We start from the raw sequence: 10,640 nt of genomic DNA on the forward strand, positions 1-10,640 counted from the left end.
AGTCTGGTGACAAAAGTAAGACACTTTTTCAGCTGATATTCTGTGTGCTGTTTATGTAGCAAATACAATTGCCATCAAAACAGAAATTTTTGCAACATCAGACTCTCCCTTTGAAATTAGTGAGACTTTATCTTCCGGTTTGATGTGTACCAGATGACTCCTCCTGTTTGCTGGTATTGTAAAACAAGGAATACCTGGACCAACTCATCAAGCTCAGACCATTATAATGTTATGTGTTACTTATTAGAGAGAAAAAAAAAAAAAGCATTTAAAGAGAGGGAGAATGGAAGCAGGTGACGGGACACTAACTCAGAATAGTCTCCAAAGTGAGCTATCCTGGACAATTGTGGAGCTAATGCAAAACATTGCGTACACCAGGAAAGCTACTGCTCACCAGGAAAAAATAAAAAATAAATAAAATCAAAGCAAACAAACCCACTCTCAAACCCAGCATCCCTTATTTCCCCAAAAGTAATAAGATGAACTTCAAGAAGAAAAAATTCCTCTTACATTTCCAACTTTGATTTAGAGTAGTCTGGTACTGCTATTGTGCTATTGTCCTGTCTCCATCTGGAAAATTTGTCTGCTTTGGCTTCAAAGCAGTGTTAAAGATCTCATGATAATTACTACTATAGTAATAAATATTTTCCCTGAACTCAGAATGTTTAGCTCTAAAGATAGTATTAGATAATAAGAGATGAAAAAAAAAAAGAAAAAAGAAAATAGATGTTAAACAGATACAAAATTGAAGCTAGTAAGACTTCTAGAAATTTCTCTTTGGAAATGCATTCCTGCATAAAGACACATTAAAACAAGAGTGTGATTAAACAGCTTCTTAAGGAAGGAAAGAACTGAAAAATTGTGTGAAGATGTTCCTCTTCAAAGTCATAAAAAACTGTGTTATGGTTATAGGCAAATCTGATATTACTAGCTCTTAAAGGTCAAGAGAACTTCAGAAATGGTATATTCAGGAGTTTTGCACTTAGCTCTTTGAGATGATGAGGTGAGGCTTTTATAAATTAATACCATGAGAGTAATATAGGAACATTTTAAACACAGTATCCATTAATGTGCCACTTCATAGGTGCTATCACTTCAGGCCAAGTGTAGGCCAGACTGACAGAATCTACTGGATATATCTTTGCTGGACTGCTCTAAGTTTCTTTACTGCTTTTTTTTTTTTTTTTTTCCCCATGATTAGTGTTATAAGGAAACAGAGTATGGACAGTCAACAGCATTTCAATAGCTACAAAGAACTTTGTCAACATTTGTGTTCTGAATTTCTGCACTTGACCAGACTTGGACCACGGAATAACAGTAAGGGAGGACCTTCATTACAGGCAGAGGCTGGGACCTAACAGCATCACAGGTAACAGGCTGATTAGTGAAGTCTATTTCTAGGTAGTTCAGGCCATCCTATTGGAAGCCACAATGACGTGCTATAAGCAACCCTTTCTTGAATTAAGAATATACTTTCCATCAACACTGCGGATGACATGTGTGGTGCTTCACAACTGTGTTACTAATTTTCTCTATGCCTTGCTACCTGATGTCAACAACTGATTAATGCTTGCCTTTAGAGTGAATCAGATGCAGGATTTGCTTGGATCAATATCAGGGAAAGCAACTGAAAGATAAAATCCAACATCTTAACCCTAAGACTGGCATGTTTTACAATGTGTTTGCTGATACTGTCTCATTGCTCTGTTAGGTCTGTATCAAGGTGATCTCTTGACCTAACACCAAGAAACTAAGAGATTGTGTTTTCTCATTTGCACGGTTATCACCATCTGTCAAATATTCCTCCTCAAATACTCAAATCCTGTCTATTTTTCCTTTTTGAAACATTTTACTTAGCTACCAAAATGCTGGTCACTACACTCAAATGGAATTTCTGGATTGTGCTGCCAAAGATCAGATGAATGTGCATAACTGTTTCTATTCTTCTTTTATGTCTCTTTCCTATGTAGTCTAAAAGTTACAGGAGTAGAGTGTTCCTTTCCATCTTTTTGTATGATACTAGGTTCCCTAACACCTCTCATTTCATTTGAGGCCACTTAAAAATAATATATAGAAAATAAATATTAATAAATAGACAAGCTTTAAGATATATCAATATATTCTTCATGTTTGTGTCCCTGTGATATTTATGTGTTGAAAATGTCTCAGTAGATTGTTATGCAGTTACTAATCTGATATGGTTTTAATTGAAATGGTTGCCTTTCATGTCCAAGCACATCTTCAGCTGCAGCATTCATGCAAAAAAAGAGCCCAGTTCAAACATTTTTCCATAGATATGTCTATTGGCAAGTTCATTCAAGAGCCCCTTCCATGTAACCATAGAATGGCCTGGGTTGAAAAGGACCTTAAAGATCATCTAGTTTCAACCCTCCTGCTCTGGGCAGCATACATTCACTGCTTCTCTTATCCTCTCGAAGTCCTGATTTCTTCATTGATCACCTTGCATAGTTTGCTGACTTTTAGCACTCTGTATATCAATAAGAAAATGTCCTGAATCAGAGGTATTTTTATGATTTTTATTCATTCTAAGTATATGTTTAAGGACTGGCTTGTTAAGCGTATTAAAGATCTTTCTTTGGTCAAATCTACCTATTAATTTCAGGTCCAGTTTCTACAGAAGTCTCACTAAAGCCTTCAGAGCAAAGCTCACATGCTGGTAGTGCAGCTTAGCCTTGTTGTCTGCTGGCATATCTGAAATAATGTAAATTAGAAATTTAGGATTTTCCAAGTAGTGTTCTTTATATGTCTAATGCCTTTCTAATTGGATTAGTTCTCTTTTACTTCATTACACTACCTAGAGCAGATTTTTTTTTTTTTTGGAGAGTCAAAAATACACTGAACTTTTTCCCCCTTATTAGTTTAGAACTTTATCTCATCTGTGTGTTCTTGCAGTTGTCAATGATTAATTTTGACTGATCTGTGAAACGTTAAATGGACTGTATATTAATGATACATTAACTATGGTTTATCCTATTAAACATGAAAACAGAACATATGCACTGCAATCTTGGTGAGCAGAAGGAGGATATTAATGCACCATGAATTTCTTAATAATGGAGAGGAGAAAGAAGAGCTACTTTGAAAGGAAGGCAAAATGTTCCTGGTGAAGGAAGCAGAAGTCCCTTTACTAGGATCTTGGGGGTGTAGCAGCAAGAGAGTATAAGCATACCTGAAATATTGGGTATGGAATTGCCTAAATAAGAAAATCCTCTAATTTTATTTGGAGAATGGCACCTCCATTCTTTTATTTTAACTCCATTAATTTTGCTCCCAACCTCCAAAAGAGGGTTGGAAAAAAAAAAAGAATGCTTGTTGCTGTTTTGTTTTGAAGGTTTTAAATTGAGGGGATGGGGGTGGGACTAATAATTGAAATGGTTTCTGAAAATTTAATAATTAAAACGTTTTTGGTGAAGAGCTTTTATTGACATCAAGATTTCAGACTTTCTAATTCTCATATTTTTTAGGTAGAGCATCTTTCACTTAAGAAGTATGGATATACTTTTCATAAAAAAAAATCTTAAACAGGCAATATTTATAATGAAGGGAGTTTGTAAAAATTTACCTATCTTATTATAGAAAATCTATTTTTGTTTTAGCCATATATTGTAATTAAAATAAACACAAATAAACACGAACTGCTATTTTAAAAAGCCATTCAGAATCAAAACTTTCTTTAGTTTGGAGAAAAGTCATGATACAAATCAGTTAAAAATTCTTTAACCATTACTTTGTTTTCTAGGGTCTTGCTGCATATGAATAAATACACCAGGTCATTCACTGGTGAGTGTCAATAGACAAACTATATATTTCTTTAAGATTCTGAGGCTACTTCTAATATTATCTATTTCTAGATCTCAGCTGTGAACAACAGAATAAAATATGGCTGCTGAGAAATAGAAATTTTAGAAGTATGAAGTATTCCTAGTCAGTTACAAACTGTCCCAAGGTCCTGAAATGCCTCCTCACTGTCCAGTAATTTTCAGCAGTTCTAGATACTGTTTGCCTCTGCATAAGATTTTACCAAACAGGGTCTCTTTTTTTTTGTTGTTGTTGTTGTTTTTTGTTTTGTGTTTTTTTTCTTGTTTGTTTTGTTTTTGTTTTTGTTTTCCCCCTTCCCAGGGCACCAGGACATTTCACAGAGATGGTGTGTTCCTATTTAGTCTGAATCCAGTCTCAATGGACAAAAGAAATTACAGTTTTACTCGGAATACTTTTGTAGTCACAGCCAAGCGAACAGATGTCCCATGGCTATTTGAAGCAGTTTTTCAGTCCTTCCTTTCACACTGAAGGTCTGTTTCATGTAGGATGCCAAGAGCCAGGAAATGCCTGAAGTACATGCAAGAGCAAAGGTCTCACTGAAAGTGCTTTCTCCTGTTGAAGATCGAACCATGTTGTCTTCACTTGGAGATTGCTCCATGGTCCCTATTGCATTTGTGTGTCTGTTGCCTGTATTCAGTATCCTGTGGACTTGTTTACTTTTTCCAAAAACTTCTTGAGAGGTGCCTTCTCTCCATTCTCATCAAGACAGCTGAGAGCTGCAGCCCTGTGGATAATTCTGATTTTGTCTGCATACCTCTTTTTTTCTGCTTTATTTGTGACTCTTGCCTGCTGAAGAGTCATCTTTCTGAACATTTGTTTGCTTATGACAAGCTCTTCTGAAAACTAGAAAACAGCAATTAAACTCACCACCTAACTAATACTTCTCTGTGGAGAGACAGCATTATTTTAGTAACACTGAAGCACCTTACTGAATTCCTTAATATTGATAATAAAGTGTTTTTCTTCAGGGACAGTTGCTCATATTCTCTTACAGTCATACGCTTTTAGTTAAGTTGATAAACTGCTTTTAATAATTCACATAAATTTTTTTTCAATTTTAACGTAATTAAAAAAAAAGGCAATTTTAAAAGCTTAACATGAAGGTTTGACAAAAAACAAAAACAAAAAACAAAAACAAAAAAAAACAACGAAGCATTCAGAAGAATTTTGTAAGAGGGATCAATCTTCATATAGCAGCCAAAGGCTTTACCAGAGGTTGCAGTTTTTTTTTCTTGAGAAGTACAATCTTGCTATTGTTCAGTTTCATGTTAGTTCTGGCTCCTATTCTACAAATCCCATTGACAATACAGTAATCTAGAGGCCCCTTTACAGCTGGGAGAGGAATGGAAATAATGTTTTAAATATTCTTAAACATTAACCCATTCAAGTGGCACAGTCATATAACTAAGGATATTTTAAAAAGCCTTAGTGATGTACTTAAATCTTATTGCACTGCCTAAAATATTTAAGAGCAAATTTTCCTTACATTTGAAATGTCTTTAGTCAGTTTGACTATTTTAATCTAGGCAAAACCTTAATAAGATATCTACAGACCTGCAAACGAACCTTCCTGAAGTCTTGGAAATATTGTTGAACTAATCAGAAATATATCATCATTATGTAGTGTTAGTCATCCAAATTCTCTTTAAAGTCTTAAGGATGAATGTGGTCAGAAAGCCAACTTCTCTGGGGGCCATCTAGTCATATGAAAAAATTCACACAAAATATTTTCTGGGAATTTTTGAGGATTAACTTTGTCTTCTCATATTTTCTTAAAAATAAATGTAAAAACTGTCTCTACAGAAAATGAATGTTCTGAAGTTATCCAGAAAATGAGGTTTAGAATCCTGTAGCAGGATAAGTTTTTTCATAGGGTGGTTTTACATATGCTGATATATATGTGTGTGTGTGTGCACATACATGCATATATACACACACAAATAGAAATACATATTTACATTTGCATTTATGTTCTGTGGACATGGGTTTCTTTTCAAAGAGCGAAGTAAGTGACTTTTTGTTTTATTCCATGATGCAGATAAAGTGATGAAAAGTTGTTCATTTTATAGAAAACAATGAAAGATGCTACATCTGTCAGATGCAAGGAGTGAAGGTCAGTATATGCAAATGAGTATTTGTTATGTTGTGTGGCATTAATCAAAGATCCAGATTTTAGCTGCTCTTGAGTTTAATTTGATACTTATTAAATAATTTATGATTCCATGGAGGCTTAGTGTGCAAATGGAAAAGGAAAGTAGAAAGTATCTCGATCTGAGTGTAGCTGGCTAGAAGGAGCATGACCTCTTCTATAAAGTAGGAGCTCTAGGACTCTCCTATCAAGAAAGGCTGAGAGAGCTGGGGGTGTTCAGCCTGAAGAAGAAAAGGCTCTGGGGAGACTTCATTGCAGGTTCTCAATACTTAAAGAGGGCTTATAAAAAAAAGATGGAGAGCAACTTCTTGCTCAGGCATACAGTGAATGCAGGAGGAATGGTTTTAAACTAAAAGAGGGGAGATCAGATTAGAGGTTAGGACGAAAGTCTTCACTCAGAGGGTGGTGAGGCCCTGGAACAGGTTGCACAGAGAAGCTGTGGATGCCCCATCCCTGGAGGTGTTCAAGGCCAGGCTGGACAAGGCCCTGGGCAACCTGATCTAGTGGGTGGCGTCCCTGCCTATGGCAGGGGGGTTGGAGCTGGATGGGATTTAAGGTCCCTTCCAACCCAAGCCCTTCTATGTTTCTATGATTCTATGACTTGTGGGTCACTTGTTCCCAGTGTGTGTGGAGAAAAAATTAACCATGAAAGCCAGGCTAACTTAAACCTGATTGCATTTTCATGAGATAGGTGGATAACAAGTGAAAGTTAAAAAGAACCCAGGTTTTGAGGGAGGAGACACTTTGGGGGTTTATTTAAATTGGGAAATAAAAGCGAAAGAACGTTGCAGGGATTGGATGTGAGCACTATAGCTAGAACACCCATCTTAGTCACAAGTGGGGCTATAATTATAATTACAGGGCTATAATTATAATTAATGTATTACTGGAAACTTTGATGTTTATAAAGCATCAAATCACTTGGGAAAAATTAATACAACACTAGACACTTTTGTATTAGTGTTATCACTTTCTTTGCAATTGACAGCTAACTTGTATCTAGTTTGGTTTACAAGAGTGGTATAAGTTCTATAAACTCGTTAATTCACTGACACAGATTAGAAAAATTGTTTTTTTTTTTTTTTTGTCAAAACACATAGATGTAACCCAAAGCAAAACGAGTCTCCCAGCTTTATTATCTCATGATATAGTGCAAACTAAGCTTTTAAAAATGTCTTTTAGATGTACATAAGGACTTGCTGGGGGAGAAGTGGTGACATCTACTGGAATTTTAAAACACTTCATCATGTTTCCAAGGCTGCTAGAAAGATGTATTTAGTTTAGGTCTAGAGTTGGATGAATAATGCAGAAATAGTTTCTACTGATATTTGTGCAAATGTGGAAGCAAATCTTCAGCCATCTTGGGGTTGCTTTTGGTGTCATTTCCTGCACACACTCATAGAGTTATTAAACTTTAATTGTATGACTGTTGGCAGAAAATAAATGTTAAGCTCACACAGGAATACTATGAAAAGTGAATTTGAAATGTGTTTTCTGTGAGACTATGCATCAAAAAGCTGATTCTGTGAGCCATGTTCATTAGACTGGAGGATGGAAACAATATGAAGTGATTTATGGGACCAACTGCAATTGAACAGAAAGTTTGCGCTTGGAGTAGCGACCCCTCACTTTAAAAGAAATTAAAAAATTCAATGAGTTATTTTGAAAGAGGAAGCAATGTGTGAAGCAAATTGCAAACTGCTCACCACATTTCATGGAAAGAAGGAAGGAAACTCATCCATCATTAAATACATTCATTAAAAATTATTCCCTCAGATCCATTTAAACCATGTTCTAACTTTAATCTCTTGATTTCTTGGGGCTTGATTGTGATGGGTACTGCATGTCCAATAAGACAGTGAAGGCTTTTCTTGCATCCCAATGTAGGTTACTTGGACCTTGGGACTGGGAGTGCAGGAGCAGCAGGGTTATAAATCTACTTCCTCTCTCCCCTCTCTGCGGAGGGGAGGAAAGGGAGGTGGGATTGCAGCGGATGAAGCAATCCCTGCAGGCACAAAAAATGCTGTCTGACTTGCTGGGATGGGCTGTAGAGGCTCAAGCACTTCCCAAAATTTTACTACTCTGAACCAGTAACAAATAATTCCCTCAGTGACAAGGAAGAATGTAGGCAATAAAATGGCCTTTGATATATGCCTTGAGGCATGTTTTCTGACATTATCTGTGTACTGTAGCAATTTACCTCTCTCTTCTTTTTCAGTCTATGCCTAATGGCACTGTTAAATCCTTAAAATCCACAGACCTTATCAACCTCCAAAGTTTATGGCCTAACTGTATGATGTGATTGCATCATACAATAAAAAATCTTAGAAAGTGAGGGGTAGGAGGTTTCCAGCTCTCCTCAAACTAAAAGCCAAATTACCAATGTCCAAAGTATTTCCATTGGTTCACTCTCTTTTACCTGGCAGGCAACATACTTTCTGTTTTTAGTCTTTGCATATAATGCACAGGATTGTGTGATTTCTGGTGAGTAATACGGTTAAAGAATTGTTCTGATTCACAGTTATCTATTGGGGTCAAACTCATCTTCATCTTGGAAAAGACAATCATTAGTAGACCCTACAACACTTCGATATTTTTCTGCAATATTAAGAGTAACGAGCACAATAGGAAAATAGAGAACGATGCTCCTTGAAGTCCCATCATCATTTTTCCTTTTTTCTCTGAACCACTTCAAATACCACATGTAGCTGGTTCACATTCTGATACCTGTTTTGTTTGTTTGTTTGTTTTGTTTTTGTTTTAACCCATATCTTTTTCAATAACAATTATCTGATCTGTGGGAAACTTTCTGTAAGGCTTTCCACCAAGCTGTCCTTATGGATTTTCTACTGTTCAGGAGATTTATAGTTATGGTATAACAAAAGGAAACCATCTGCTGTCATTCATCAAAATGCAAATCTGCCAACAGTTTTAATTCTGAGTCCGAACATTGCAGATGTGTGAAGGTTAAATTTTGACTTTTGCACCTGTGAACACAGAACCTGTTGTAATATCCTATTCCTGCAGCCTTCAGTTGAGTCCTCTGAAGAAAAGTAGACTGCCAGCCACAAAAGTTTTTCTAGTAATCAGAGTTGTTTAATTTCAGCACTGTATTCTTGTTATGATAGTGGCTAAAGGATTGTGATAGTCTAACTTACCTACCGAATTAGAACTGTTTGACTGTCAGCATTACAGTGATAAACTTTGACATGACAGTTTTCTGACTTTATTAATAGTTTTAATCCTCCAAACTAGTTTTGTTAGTTCATCTTGACTTTCCTGCATTGTCTGATTTGCTAGACTGACAGATTCCTATCAATCCATCAGTCTTTTTTAGCTGACCTTCCACTTACGAGCTTCTCTAGATTTATCATGACACAAATCACACATACTTTTTATTTAATAGAGGTTTCTTGAGTCTCTATGGATATCCATGTCCATTTCTAATAATTTTCATGGCTAAAAGCTAACCTTACTGCAGACTTTTGAAAACCCCATGAATACCTTTGTAAGAAATGCAGGGAGTTGCCTGTATAAAGGAGCTGACACACCATCTGGCAAAAGTTCATAGCATTTAATGCTGCGTCAATTTACGCAAGCTGTAAATCTGCCTCAAGGCATTATAGCTACAATACTGTATGTTAAACTAATAAGACAAGAAATGATAGGGAGTGCAAATACTAAAATCTTCCCCAGACAATAGTTCAAGATAACCAATTAATAGTTACGGTAAATCTGTCTGAAATGTATTCCATATCATTTGTGGCAAGACTTGCTTTCAATCAGAGATTACAGAGAACATTTAAATTAGCAGTGAGAATTAGCCTGAATAACAAGCTAATTATTTATTATATTTGCATTTTTTAAGCTTATTACTATCACGGTCTGGTTAGATTTGGTGGCTCCTTTTTTACCCTTTCTGAATTGAAAGCCCAACTACAGAACACTTCTGAAAGTAACAATTGTGATTTTATAATGAACCACAAGAGGGGGGAGGATGAACATAAATGAAAGACCTTGATTTTAATGAACAATTGTTACATTTAGGAGAATGCAGTGTTAATGTCGAATTCAAGAATGCTGTCCAGGTGTTGTCTGTGAAATTAAGAGTTTGAATTAATGATGAGATGTTGCTCCTAAAATTCATCTTTTCAGGTCTGCCAATTTATTATTGAGTTTCATTTTAAACTGTGCACAAACCACACTTCCAAAGTTGCAAAATACCATGCTGAGCATATTCATCCCTTTCTTTATTGCCTTGATCAAACAAAACCAAATGCTAGTGAAATGACAAAAATAGAGATCTCTGTTGCCTGAATAATTAGTTTTAAAACTTTCTGTCCTGCCTTTTTTTTCTATTTTTTTCCCAATTATATAAAGGAGTTCTCTGACTCAAATAATCAAGGAATTTCTCCTTGGTGCATAGGTAAGGGTTTGTCTCTATATGAAAACTAAATTACCTCACTGTTGTGATCTTGGACTGATGCAGAACTGGTGAAATTCCAAGAACGTTTTCAAGCTACTTCTAAAAAAAGCTCATAGTCCCTTGCCACTCATGCACAGAAGAAGCTGTAGTGCTGACAAAGTTGGGGAATCCCAGGGAATGGTGTTCTGGGGAGTTGGGAGCACAGCTCCTGGGAGAGCACAGCTA

The 10,640-nt window shown here is 36.0% G+C and overlaps 1 protein-coding gene across 1 annotated transcript in view; it reads left to right on the top strand.

Annotated features, from left to right (window-relative positions):
* INSC (INSC spindle orientation adaptor protein) overlaps nt 1–1,228 on the top strand; it is a 142,771-nt gene extending 141,543 nt beyond the window's left edge. The window contains exon 16 of the mRNA XM_035550358.2: nt 1,202–1,228. The gene's annotated coding sequence lies outside the window, so the exon portion shown is untranslated. The remainder of the gene's footprint in view (nt 1–1,201) is intronic.
* Nucleotides 1,229–10,640: the final 9,412 nt, after the last annotated feature.

Source organism: Cygnus atratus, chromosome 5 (assembly GCF_013377495.2).
Source record: "Cygnus atratus isolate AKBS03 ecotype Queensland, Australia chromosome 5, CAtr_DNAZoo_HiC_assembly, whole genome shotgun sequence".
Classification (NCBI taxonomy): domain Eukaryota; kingdom Metazoa; phylum Chordata; class Aves; order Anseriformes; family Anatidae; genus Cygnus; species Cygnus atratus.